Raw genomic sequence first — 14,709 nt, forward strand, 5'->3', positions numbered from 1 at the left:
GTTATTTGGGGTGGGATCATCTTCGCACCTTGGTGCGACTCAATTTTCGAATTAGTTCGAGAAAATATTAATATACAGTGTGAGTCTGATTCGTACAAATATTTCAACAGTACCTAGATTGTTGGGGTCAAAAGAAACACTTTTTTCCCTTACCATTTTTTCCGAATCAGCTCGGTTTGAAAGATACAGGCTGTTGAAAAACCATATAAAAATGTTATTTTTAGTTATATCTCACAAACGGTTTTATCGAATGAAATGAATTTCGGAATATAGATTTTCATTTATTTGATTAATGTTTTTGGAACAAAAGATATCGCCCACGTCTTCCAGTTTTCTCATTAGGACCATTGCGTACCATAAAAATACCAAAAATTCAAAGAAGCCAGCTCTTGACAATGCGCCGTTTTTGAGTACCTAATGTAATGTTCGAAAATTAAAAAGTATCCTTGGAATTTGAAAAATTGGGAACTTTGCCTGAATGTTTAAAAGATCCACAGATGTGTGATGTCACAGATTTATAGCTACATAGTTATTCTGAAGGTAATTTTGTTTTTCCATGAGTGGCACAGTTCATTATGGAAACATAAAATGGCTATATCTTTTTATCAGCGCCGAATCGGAAAAAAATGTATAGGAAAAAAGTGTTTCCTTTGACCTCAAAAATCTACTCTTAAATTATTTGCACTAGTCAAAGATGCACCCTGTATTCAGATCAAGGAATATATCAACCAAATAGTTCAATATTCATAATGAGTAAGTTTTTGGACATTTTTCCAGTGGAATAATGTTGGTTATACAAACCAACTTTGCTATGTGAAAATTCAGCTCTTGGATCGAGTATACCTCTGAGATTCTGGAAATTTCTTTTAATACATCGCCAATTCCATTTTTCTGAATCTAACACAAATTGTGCACGGTATCGAAATAGAAATTGAAGAAAAAACAACAAAATCAGAAGGAAGCCCTTTCAAAAATGAAGATTACTTCAATGATGGTGGAAGATTCAAAAGTTCAATAAAACATGGCTTTCTACAGCAAAGGATTGTTACATAGATAAACTTTTGGAAATTTTTTATGTAACTTTTGTTACATAACAAACACAGAACACCATAATAACCCTAAATTCCTGGTGAATTACCACAATGACGGATGGACGAAACTGAGGGTCACTATGCTTAAGCATTTTTACAGAACACTGCAAACTCGAGGCATATCTACTCTTCTTCTCATCGAAACCATATGCATATTTTGCTTAGAGGACGAAGAGACTACTGAGCATATTCTTGCGACAGGCAGTGTCAGACTTGAAACCTTCAGAGCCTCCAAGTTGACTCTAGCTGTGCTACCAGCAAGTTTCAACAATCTGCAAGAGTGCAAGCCATAGACACCACATAAAATTTCAGATCTTTTTTCGTTTCTGAAAACCTCAATGTCCAAAAGGTTCCATATGGAAATTCACGGTAAAATCATATTTTCGACCAGAAGTCTTGAGTCATGTTGAGAAGAGTTTATACCACGGGACTTTCTCGGCATCCGTATAAGGCGTAAGGGTAGAAAGACTACCAGAATGTGGGGTGTTGCCAGAACACTTGAACGATCAGTAGAGGTTACAAATATTACAATAGTTTTCAGTTTCGTCGAAAAGATGGCAGCACTTTACGAACGTCTTTTTTCAATTTCAGCAGGATTCGAATTGTAGTCAATGGCGCGACTTTACAAGAAATTTTTTCATGTGGAAATTCATTGAAAAAACCATTTCACCTCGGAAAGTTATTAACATGAATGAATATTTGATTTTTGATGAAAAAATTTTTAAATTTTTTTTTCTATTTGACGAATAGAGAAAGATCTGACTTTCCGAGATGCGGAACTGACTGAATTGAATTATAATGAAAACCCCATATAAATTAGAGGTTTCTGACGTAAGATATTCCTTCTTCCTTTTCGAACTGACCATTCCAAATAAGGAAAGATCAAGAGAAAATTGCGTGTCCACAGGGCAAAAACCAATCACGGCAACGTGGTACATGGCTTCCCGTCAACAGAGCCGACCTCCTATTTTTCTCCTCGAATTATCGAAAACTAATTAGTGGACATTACAGCACCAAGCCTGGCAGGGAGCACATCCTGTCGGTCGCGTCATAAGGTTCCGTACCTAGCGGGGTGTCGTCTGCACGCGGGGATTTATTGCGCCGGGGTCGACTAGCATGTTTATTGCGCCAATCCAAAACATGTAAATCAATCCGTTATAAATCACGGATGAAATACAAACACCACATGTCGAAGAACTCGTTCCCGGGTAGCGGAAATATCGGACTGGTTGACGGACGTCGAACAACGCGCGTTCAAGGAGACCGACGCGACGGTACATCGCCAATATAAATCACGGTTTTCTACGGTGGCGGACATGGCGGAAACCGATTGATGAATGATAACAGTAATGCATGAGCATGTGATGATCGAACACTGCTCCCTGCATGGGTCGAAGTCAATATTTCCATGTTGCCATACTTTGTCTAGTAAACATAGATGTATTATCGTATATGGAGAAGAAAATATGCACTAAAATTGAACTTGTGATGTTAGAGCCTTCAGATTAGAGGTGGCCCTTCAACCTTTCCTTCTGAGCTGCCACCATTCGAACTTTTTATCCACATTTCAAGGTCCAGGTCTGTCACTCGTCAGATTCTCTTTGGGGTTAGAATCTTCTAGATGAACGTCAGATCTATTGCACCTATTTGGTTTCCCATTAGATTAGCAATAACGAAAAAGTGGCAGAATAACTCAAAGAGTTACGGTGCGGACTCTGCTAACTGTAAGCAAGAGACAAAACTCCGAACACCGAAATACGAAAATAAAACTGTCATCATGGAAACAATAGCGAAAAGTTGGAGGCACACGTGTCTAGACGAAATGTGAAGATATGGTCATACAGAGTGACACCTTGGAGGCTTTGAGGAGCAAAAGGAAGCATAGGAAGACCTAGAAATAATAGCAAAAAACACAGAAGCATGGAAGTCACGAGAAGAGGCTTATATACGACAATGGATGGAAAGAGCTGAAGAAAAAAAAAGAGATTAGTTTAGGTCAAAAGCCAATTAGAAAAGGTCCGGCCTAGGTCACCTAGTTGGTTCCCGATAGCAATAGCTTTGAATATCCTAAAATTGGGGCGCCCATGTAACCTTATTAGTATCCCCTGAGGTTGGACTGGCCTGTAGCCCTGAAAGTAGGCAAATCTGTTTCACCTATTTGGTTTTACATGAGATTAGCCTGAATGAGGGGCAGGCCTAGGCTATCTCTGGTTCTCCTTGCACCTGGGCAAAGGGCAAGCCTATACCACCTAGTTGGTACTTCATGGAAATAAGTTTGAATCACCATAAAAAGGGGCCTATGTCACATACTTAGGTTCCCATGAGATTGAGTTAGGTTAGAACCATTGTGGAAAAAAGAATCCCTAAGATGAAAGCCTAGGCTATCTAGGTAGTTCACCTGGGGGCTAGGTTTTGAATCACCTGGCAAAATGCAAGCCTATTCCATCTAGTTGATTCTCCATGAAGATAGGTTTGAATCACAAAGAAAAAGGGCCTATGTCACATAGTTGGGTTCCCATGAGATCGAGTTAGGTTAGAACCATTTTGGAAATAGGAATCCCTAGGAAGGCCTAGGCTATCTAGGTGGTTCTCCTAGGGGCTAGGTTTTGAATCACCTAGGCAAAGGGCAAGCTTATACCACCTAGTTGGTTCTCCATGGGGATAGGTTTGAATCACCAAAAAAGGGGCATATGTCGCATAGTTGGGTTTCCATGAGATTGAGTTAGGTTAGAACCATTTTGGAAAAAGGAATCCCTAGGGAGGACGAGGCTACCTAGGTGGTTCTCCTTGGGGCTAGGTTTTGAATCACCTGGGAAAAGGTCAAGCTTATACCACTTAGATGGTTCTAAATGAGGTTAGGTTTGAATCACCAAAAAAGGGACTTATGTCACATAGTACGGTTCCCATGAGATTGAGTTAGGTTAGAACCATTTTGGGAAAAGGAATCCTATATCGGTTAGTTCCCCATGAAGTACCCTCTGGAACACAGGCTTATTTCACGTAGGTCGTTCGGTATGAGAATAGGTAGAGATTAGAATCACCTGAAAGAAGACAGGCTTTTGTCACACAGGTCCCATAAGTAAGTATTTAGATTAGATCCACCTGGGAGAACGGCAGGCTTCCCCCTTCCCCATTAACTTTTTCAACAGTTTTAAATTTTAGTCCTCCGAAAATGCATCATACAGAAGTGTCTACCTAAAATTTTCGGTATTGTAGAAGGAGGATGTCAATTTTTATTGGTCTGACATTAACTCATTTGTCCGAATTGAATCGTAAAACTTTTTATTGATTCCAGATTATTTCAAAATATAGCCACTAGAACAAATCATCAAAGTGAACAGCAGTCGTCAATCATGATTCGTTTCAAAGTGATCCATTAAATCCTCGGATGTTAATTATCGATCGGAAACGTTTGGACATGGATCCATCATTGCTTGCTTGATTGATAGATCAAAGCAAAGCTGGGCTTTGGTGTTCTGCACATATGACGACCTACTGGAATAGCAAAAAATTGATTCTGCAACGTCAGGTCAGCGCAGAACTCATCAACAAGGGCCTAGGTTTTATACACTCCATGCAATATATTCACTAAAGTGATATTATTCACCAATTTCACTCATTTCATACACAATTAGTGAATTAATTTCTCAATAGATTTTCGTAGATTTCAAAATTTTTTTATAGGGACCATCCGTATTGGAACTGAGCGGAGCTAACCTAACCTAATAGGTTGCATAGGAAAAATATCACGAATTTCGAAATGCTCGAAGTATTTGTTTTCAACTTCTAATGAAAAAGACTATGATTTATGAAAATTCGAGGACATACAAAATAGTTTCTGCTATCCGAACTACCGTGAAACTTCATGTTAATTCCTTTCAAGGATTGAGAAAAGAAATTATCTTGGTGGTATTTCATCCAAAATAATCTCACACAAAAATATGTTCAAGGATGCTCAGTAACCAATAACAGAACGAATTTTAATAAGAAAATCATTCATTATACCTCGAAAAAGCACCTGTACGTCTGTAAGACATAGATAACCTACACAATCAACCATTTAAAATCACAGTAGGAGTTTAATATTCAAGAGACGCTTTTCAATTAAAATTGGAAATTTCCAGATAAATCAACGCAGTATCCAGCGTCCATCTCAGGGAGATGGACGCTTTATAACGTGTGTCGAATACTAAAGAAGTTTACTCATCTATTATTTGCTATTCAATAAAATACAACTTCATTAACTAATCAGCGTCAGTGAGCTATGTTGAGATGTGATTTATACCTAAGAATCCAGCAGTGTAACGAAGATGAGAAACGTGGTAACCGTTTTTGAATTGTTGCTCAGTTTATGGGACATTTTATTGGAACTGAGAGTCATTAATTAGCTGTCTTAGATCTTCACGGCTGATTTACAATTTTACCGGCCGTGGTACTTGTAATCACAGTTCCTCAGACCTACCGGTCGGTTGGAAATATTGTTGATTTATCCTCCGATTTAGTTTTTTTATATCTGAATGGAATAGTTACCATAACGGTTCAACCCATGGAGGTCCTAATCTTCACACAACGGATCCCACAGCCTTAAATTTTTCACCACTAATTGGGAATATTTCACCCATACAATCTGGAGCTCAAAATATGAAGATTTAACACAAGTTTATGTGAAATGTGATGATGAAATGTGTCTCCTGTCTGTGTTACAGGATGTTTTAGAGAAGTTTTGAGGAGTTACAAATTATTTGTCAGAATTGGCAGGAACTGTAGGTACCATGGACCCTACTATGTCGAATATGATTAACACCAGTACTGCTTATAGTTTTTACGTAGACTTCATACTTCACTTCCATAGCTAAGCTAAAATTTTTCGAAGTATTGTATAGTGAACATCAAGCTGCACAATTATTTTCATCATAATGTGTGTTAATCATGTAGGTTTTTCCCAGTGGCGGATTTACCATAGAGGCTAAGTAGGCTGCAGCCTAGGGCGGCAGAATTCAGGAGGCGGCAAATTTGGGGACAATTTTGTTTGTACTAAATATAAAAACTGAAATAGTAGTATTTCAAAGATATTTTAATATCTATCTGCATCTAATTTTCCCCAAATATAAAAAAAAACTGAACAAGTAGTGCATCATTACTATTTTCCTGTTTCCCTCTTATTTCGGCAGCATTGGACTTTATACTGAAACTTCGTGAGGGTGAAAAATTTCGATGAAACCAGAATCTGAATAGTTGGGATGTGTTTTTTCGGTTCCTACGAAAACACAATTCAAGAAATGTTTGTCCAGAAGTTCGTATCTATGGCTATAAGATCCATAGTATATATAGCATATATAGCAGCTAGAAGAAACCGGATGAAACATTCGCTAGCTCTTTTTTCATAACTAATCCAAATCTGAAAACAGAACCAGCCTATCGTTTCTAGATTTTGAGTTATAAACAAAAATTGGAATTTTGACGATTTCGAAAAGTTCTCATAACTTTTTTGTGTTTGAAGTTACAGATCTGAAACTTTTTAGTCACTTTTATACGTAGATTCTACTGACAGAATCTTTTTTCCAATTCAAAAATAACAAATTCAATGAAAGTTTGCATTAAAAAAAAAAGTTCGCCTAATGTTTCGAAATGAAAAAATATTTGGTGCTTGTCAGTGGATTCTACGTAAAAAAGGTTCAAGTTTCAGATCTGTAACTTAATTGACAAAAAAGTTATGAAAACTTTTCGAAATCGTCAAAATTTCACTTATTGCTAATAACTCAAAAACGGTTTTCACCATTCTTTGATTCTCTTGAAAAGAGCTCGAGAATGTGTCATCCGTTTTTTTCCAGCTATCATAGTTCTCGAGTTTCCCTCAGTAGACAACGAATTTTGCCCACTCTGTTCGTATTTCATTGTCAGCGTCAGTTAGATTGTGGCCATATAATACATATAATAATATGAATAGTTGCAAAAAATTCAGGGGGGATTCAAAAAGTAGGGAAGGTCTTTTCTTTTTTGTGCCCCTGCTTAGTTACAGGCTCCTAAAGATGGCGCCCGAAAAGCAGCTTTTGATTTTTTTATGAAAATCAATAAACTTTCATGTATTCAATCGAGCAGATATTTTATATGGGCACTAAAAAAAATTTTGGTTCTGTTCGTCTATAATAGAAAGGGGTAGTAAAATCCATCCCTTATTCTTGCTTCGCAAGAAACTTTTTCGATGTTCATATCTTATAATAAAAAATGTATTTTGGATAACCCATTCTCAAAAAATCATCTTGAGATTTTTGTCACATATGTATACTCATTAAAATGATTGTGTGCACAAACGCAGAAATATTCGATATGCACTTTGTTTAAGGTTTTTTTTTCCTGAAAAACCGTGAATTTTCCCAAGAAACTGCTAGAGACCTTATTTGTAAAGAATATGTCGAGCTATTCAAAATCTTTTATTGTGAAATATGGATATGGAAAGAAGTTTCTTGCAAAACAATGTTTAGGGGTGGCTTTTTCTAGCACTTTCAATAATAGAGAAACAGCACCGAAAATTTCTACCCCGCATAAAATATCTGCTTGATTTCATTGTTGTCAGTTTCTCGATTCTCAAGAAAAATATTAAAAACTGCTTTTAGGGCTGTAACTGAGCAGGGGGCTCTATTACATTAAAGGTCCACCCTAATTTCTGACGATGGATCACCCCCTTAATTATTTGCAACTGTTCCTATGGACCATGTTACCATGTATATATGGTGTGCCATATTTAATGATAATAAATTTCTTCTTTTCGTTTGATATAGAATATATCTATTCTATTTTAAACTGTGTGCCTAATTAAAAATGATTTGATTACGTTTGAAGAATGTATATCACTGTGTGACTAATATCAATTAAGATATCCATTACTTCCCCTCATTAGAAGTTTGTGACTAAATTTTATTTCATTCAGAAATAAACGTTGTATTTCTTGTGGAATCTCATCTTAATCTTTGCGTTGTAAAAATGATCTAGGAACTCGGGAACTGATACATCGATTCCCTAGGTCACAATAATTATGAGTAGTTATTAGGACTACAGTGTACAAATCTCAAAGTTACATTTTCACTGACACAAAAATTGTCATTAATATTTTGAACTAAATAATTATGGTAAGGGCGGCAAAATTTGAATAGCCTACTGGCGGCAAATATGTAAATCCGCCACTGGTTTTTCCGGTCATTGAGTTAGATTTTCACGCATATAAAATTCCTAATCCATTTAAACGAAGAACATGATGTTATTCGTCGAAATTTATTGAAAAAATTATGGTAATGGTAAATTTATGGTTTTTTTGTGCCCATTAACATTAATTGAGTTAAGAAAACCATTTAATTGCCCAAAATACTGATATAATTGATAAACATTCAAGTCAAAATAATTGTTCAGCTTGTTCTACCTGAATTAAATCGAAAAACTTACTTTATCGCTATGAAGAACTTCAAAAGTATTGGACGAAAGCTCTCAATGAAAGCCAATTGTGTAAGGCTTGGGAGGAATTGACATAAATGTGTTAGATCTATGACACCTACACCTCCTGTCAAATACGACATATACTAAGTTCGAAAAATACACTCCATCGCCTCTCTCTACTCCTATCGTTCTTTTCATCGAATATTTCCCACTAAACTCGATAAAAAGAAAAATAGGAGTAGAGAGAGGCGACGGAGTGTATTTTTCGAACTTAGTAATAATAGACCGAATAGTTTTGGAGTACTGAGCAAAAATAATTAAAAAAAATTCAACAATGGGCGAGAGACATATTTCATTTATGTAATTTGGGTTGAACCTTGATATTTTGAGCTCAGGTTCTATGGTTGAAAGTTGAAATACCTTCAATTAGTAATGCCACTCTTTGTATTCGAACTGAAAAGAAATTGGAGTAATCAGAGCTTTTTTTCATCTATACGAGGAAATACGAGGAAAAAGTGGTTCATCCAAAGCTACTAGAGATCAAGAGACAAAATTTGGATCATATCTTATGGCCTTTCAAGAGCAGAAGGCCGAAGATTACAAAAATGTTTTCGAGATTTTTGAGGAAAATCTCGAAATTTGTAATATCTATTGTTAGATTATTCTTGGTTTGATATAGGTACATACTATGTTATGCATGCATCAGCAGAATTATTCATCGTACAGTTCAATTTATACATACTCAACCTGGATAAGTTATGATGAAATTTGATGTTTTCATGAATCTTGAATTATATCATAAGCATTTTGATTTCAGGAATCACGAATAGAAAAAATGAAGACGAAGAGAACAGAAAATGCTTACGAGTGACCAGAAGAAGAAATGTATGAACAAAAACTTATTCAAATTGAATTTTTCTGAAGTTCAACTTAAATCTATCAATTGAACATGATTTATGTGGAAGCACCTTTACATAGAAAGTTGAAAAATATTCCTCGGATATCGATCCGGTGCAGAGAAAGACTCGAAAGAATTCTTTCTTATCCCGGGATATTGGACAAGACCATAAAAATGAAAGTTTGCAATAGGAAAATGTAGGGAGCGTCAGGTACGTCCCATTTCCCTTGCAACACGTCGAAAACAAATGTTGTTTTGCCTTTCCTTCGTCTTTAGCCGAACTATACATCAAAACTTCGACGTCTACGGAAAGTTTTTGGAGGTTTTTCCGTATCGAAATATGCTTCAGTTCCATGCGTCTGTATGCAAATAAAATTTATTACATTTCGGGGACCTTGGATGGAAACGTGAGTTTATTGATCCCCTTTCGTTTCAGAGGAATCTGCGATATTGGAACATTCCCATTTTTCGGAATACAAATTGAAGTTATAGGTATTTCCCTTTTGGAAGTTCATACAAAACAGCATTCAGAGAACGTCAATTTTCAAAATCGAACGAAAAACACTTGCACGTCGTGCTGCGTCGTATAGTGGTTACGAGGATATTTTGAAAAATTCTTAGCCTACTAAAGAACCAAACAAAATTTCAATGTCAAAATATTTGATTACTCAACATATTCTCCTCTTAATTGGATATATTTATTACAGCGAACCTGCAACGTCTCTAGACCTTTCAAAAACAATGTTTCTTCTTACTCTGCAAACCAGACCTCCACAGCAATTATAACCTCCTCGTTGGAAGAAAATTTACGACGTTTTAAACTTTTTTTCCGTTGAGGAAAGAGATGATAGTCGGATGAAGCCAAATCTGGTGAATAAGGGGGGTGGTCTAGTAATTCAAACCCTAAACCACGAATTTTTTGCATGGCAACATGAGGTTTGTGAGCAGGGGCGTTGTAATGCAAAAACAAAACACATTTGGATAGCTTTCCGCGTCTTTTCTCTTTAATTTTTTCGCGTACAGTGGTCAGTAATGTCGAATAGTAATCTACGGTTATTGTTTTACTATTATCAGAAAAAATCGATCATGATTACTCCATGGCAATTCCAAAAAACTGAAGCAAAAACTTATCCAGCAGATTTTAGGCCACGAAACTTCTTAGTTCTTGGAGAACCAGAGTGTCGCCATTCCATCGATTGTTGCTTTGTATCTGAATCGTAGAAATGTACCCAAGTCTCCTCCATGGTAATAATTCGATTTAAGAAGTCTACATCGTTTTCAAATCGAGCACAGATCGAACGCGATGCTTCTACCCTTGCACGCTTTTGGTCAACATTCAAACATTTGGGGATCTATTTTGCAGCAGTTTTTCTCATGTCCAAATTGACGTGAACTATATTATAAAGGCGTTCGTATGAAATATTCAGTGCTTCAGATATCCGTTTTAGCCCAATTCGACGGTCTGATAAAATCATGTCATAAACTGCATCGATTATTTGGGGACCTGACACAGAAACTGGCCTTCCCGATCTGTCATCATCTTCAAAGGAAAATTTACCTCTTTTGAAGCTTGCAGTCCAATTTTTCACGGTCGCATAGGAAGGACATTGATCACCAAGGGTATTGAGCATATCTTCGTAAATCTGCTTACCTCTTAACCCTTTTAAATACAGGTACTTGATAATGGCCCGATAGTTCACTTTTTCGATTTTCACAATTTCGGTGGACATCTTCTTTCTTTTAATTTATTGCGTAATTCTGGTTTACTTTATTGACCTCAAACATCATACTGACACTTCTAATGAATTATTGTTCGTTGCTATGGTAACGCAATTTTTTTTTATGCATGGCACTGGTCTAGGCTAACTAGATATCAATACATCCTCGTACACTGGCTACATAATCAGGAAAGTTCAGTTAATGAGTTCTTGCTTTAATCATGAATTTTATTCAAATATCATAATTTTGCTGAAAATGTGAAATCCTTTAGACGGAGTAGTACTGATCAAACGAGTATGCTCCCTTGAAATGGTTTATTTTGACGTGTTCTACCACACCTATTGAAAATAAAGACTGACTTTTACAAAAAGAAATAAGCGTTCCCGTGTTTAGTCGAAAAACATTGACGGCTGAGAAAATCCAACGAAAACAGCCAATAAACTTGTCCGAACATCCTCGATTCTTCTTCCTTTTTCAGAATTACAACTTCTAATTGACCCAGGCAATAAAAATGAATAATAAGAGAGATAATCACGTAATTGAGCGTAATAACGTAATGAAATTCTAAGGCGGTAGTCGTGAACCGAAGATTTATGTACAGGAGCGTGCGTAAATGTAATACCGGAGAAGAAGGAAACAGGGTTGGAATCTGTTGATGAGGTGTGTACATGGAAAACCTCAATTAGACTGGGTTTTCTTCTATTTGTCTTCACAGAGGAGTAACATGAAACGGGTATGCCCTGAGCTATTATTATACCGTGATTTTTCATTGTGACATCGGAGAATGATGTTGATGTACGAGTAAATGCAGTTTATTACCTTAATGAAGAAGGAAAGGTACAACAATCAACTACGAAAACTTTGAGAAAAGAGTTATCGCGAATTTTTCACTTGGAAAAAGCTATTTTCAGCATTTTCTCTCGGCATATTTTCCCAGTCAGATAGTGTTCAATCAAATGACATATATTCAAACATACATAATTTGATTTGAACATAATATTAAAGGCAGTTACATATACAGTTCAAGTTCAAGCTGACTATAAATTTTAACCCACCTCAACTTCGACAATTCCGTACAATTTTGGCAGGTTAAACTAGGTGCGATGTTGAATTCTGCTCGAATTTCAAATGTACAACCTGGCCTAAATGGCTGGAATAGACAAAATTTTTTGTCCTTTGATTTTACTGAATTTGTTTGTACATATTGAAATTTATTTATACAGGGTGTCTGTAAATAAATGCGGAGAACTGGGGGCGATGATTCCTCGGTAAAAATAAGCAGGAGTAGTTCCTATACATTTTTTTCGAAACTGACCTCTCTTCCAAGATACGCCTTTGGAAGGCGATGACGAGTTGACGAGTTTTTAATTTTTTTAGTGGTTCTAAAAAACACTGAGTCATGAATCTATACATAATATAAAGCACACAATTTTTTTAGATTTCATGATTTTATTATTGGGAGTTGAAAATAACAACCCCTTATGATTTTCCTTCAAAAATTGTTTTCGTGGGATAGATTTTCGAAAAATAAAATTCACTTATGGTGTCCCATTCAATTCTGGAGAAGAAGAGTCTCTTGCAAAATTTCGAAACAGTCGATACTTTTCTCGGAATAAATACAAACTCACAAGCAGTTCTGATCACTGTTCATTCCATTTCATATAAGTGTTCCATAGAATGACTAGGTACCTCCCGCTAAAATACATGCATCAAATCTCTGCCTCATAGACCTTCGTGTACTGGTTGTTTTCATTTATTCCGAGAAAAGTATCGACTGTACCTACCGAAATTCTGCAAGAGACTTTTTTTCTCCGGAATTGAATGGGAAATCATAAGAGAATTTTATTTTTCGGAAATCCATCCCACGAAAACAATTTTTTAAGAAAAATCATATAAGCTTGTTTTAAACCCCTAATAATGAAGTTATGAAACCTAAAAAAAATGTGTGAGTAACATCTACTTATAGCTTCATATTATGTGTAGTTTTATGACTCAATATTTTTTAGAACCCGTAAAAAAAATTAAAAAGTGTCAACACATCATCGCCTTCCAAAGGCTGCATCTTGGAAGGGAGGTCGATTTCGGAAAAATTTATAGGAACTACCCCTGCTTATTTTCATCGAGGAATCATCTTCCCAAGTACTCCGCATTTGTTTACAGATACCCTGCATACACATATTTTCTATTGTATCCTATGATGTATATTGATTGACTGGCCTTGTAAATTATTGAAGGTAATAATAAATGAATTATAAACATAAAATAAATGGAAAGAAGTGAAGAGACTTCAGTAATACATAACGCTTAGCTGCTAGCCATCGATAAGTAGAATGTGAAACCAGTACGAAGAGGAGTAAATGGCTTTTTCACACTGATACCTCGATGTGAGGGTAAAAATACAGCTAACCAGACTTTACATCATTTCCGAATAATCACGCGCTAAGTTATAGTCTTAAGTTTGTTCTTAAGTAGCAAAGTAGCCTACCGCAGTTGTATCGAAACGTCAAGTGAAATGCCTAAAAACCACTGCTAAAAGGCCCGAAATATTCGTATACCCACATGACCATCGTACACGTCACAATACAAAAATAATAATGTTGAAAGTGTTACACCTTTCTGACTTTCTACGATAATCTTAGTACGAGCTCGTTAAGCATCCTCATGGAAATCTACAGACGAGGCACTTCACCATCCAGTCAGATAGAAATATAGGGAACATTAATGAAATTTTCTCCTGGTAGTAGGAGGATGTGAATGGAAACAGGAGAAAAAAGTCGTTGCCTTCACATAACCGGGCGTTAATTGCGATCCGCCCGGGCGTAAGGACATCCCGCCTCCATCGATAATGTAACGTTCCGACTGAAATTGATGACGTGCTCCAATTTAATTCCATATATTCGTTCCATTCTGGGCCGAATGACGAATTGGATTCGGGGATAGAGTGTATTGAAGTCTCGGAATATCCATATATAGAGTAATTGGCCGAAATTGACGATTAGCGGCTTAAATGATATATTCTGGATCCGACTAACGCTAATTTCTGACCGGTTATAACGAATTCATCCCGCTATGGTGTGGCGTCGTTCGTTGTAGGTTAGAATGAATAATTCTATGAATAATTCTGGTGTGTTTCAGAGCAGATGATGGTTCTGTTCAGGTTTCTGTCATATGATGAATTATTTCACTCAGGCAATGTCAGAGGCAATCGCGTTTTTTTAGCCAGTTCAGCCTTTTTCTCGGTACCGGAGGAATAGGCAGCAAAAAAGTTGCCTCGGGTGGTATTCAAATAAGAACACCCAGTAATGGTTAGAAATAGGAATTTTTCGAGATAGTTGTTTGGTATGGTAGAAGAGAATTGAACGATCATACCATGCAGTATGGATGCGTTATGTCGACGTGAGATTCCTGGTACAAAAACCTCTAGATTAATGGCTACGTTCTGAGTTTGTTCAATAACCATCATTGGGTTATTTAGTTCGATGACGTTTGGATAAACTGAGGTCACTTTCAATGTTTTAACAACTCTTAATCAGATAACTGGTGGATTTCACAAGAACTCTCCTGAAAACTCCA

At 36.5% G+C, this 14,709-nt stretch overlaps 1 protein-coding gene across 1 annotated transcript in view; it reads right to left on the reverse strand.

Annotated features, from left to right (window-relative positions):
* The window catches only part of LOC123314170 (fringe glycosyltransferase), a 127,555-nt gene that overhangs the window by 42,194 nt on the left and 70,652 nt on the right, over nt 1-14,709 (reverse strand). The gene's annotated exons all lie outside the window — the stretch shown is intronic.

This window comes from Coccinella septempunctata, chromosome 5 (genome assembly GCF_907165205.1).
Source record: "Coccinella septempunctata chromosome 5, icCocSept1.1, whole genome shotgun sequence".
In the NCBI taxonomy this organism is placed as follows: Eukaryota; Metazoa; Arthropoda; class Insecta; order Coleoptera; family Coccinellidae; genus Coccinella; species Coccinella septempunctata.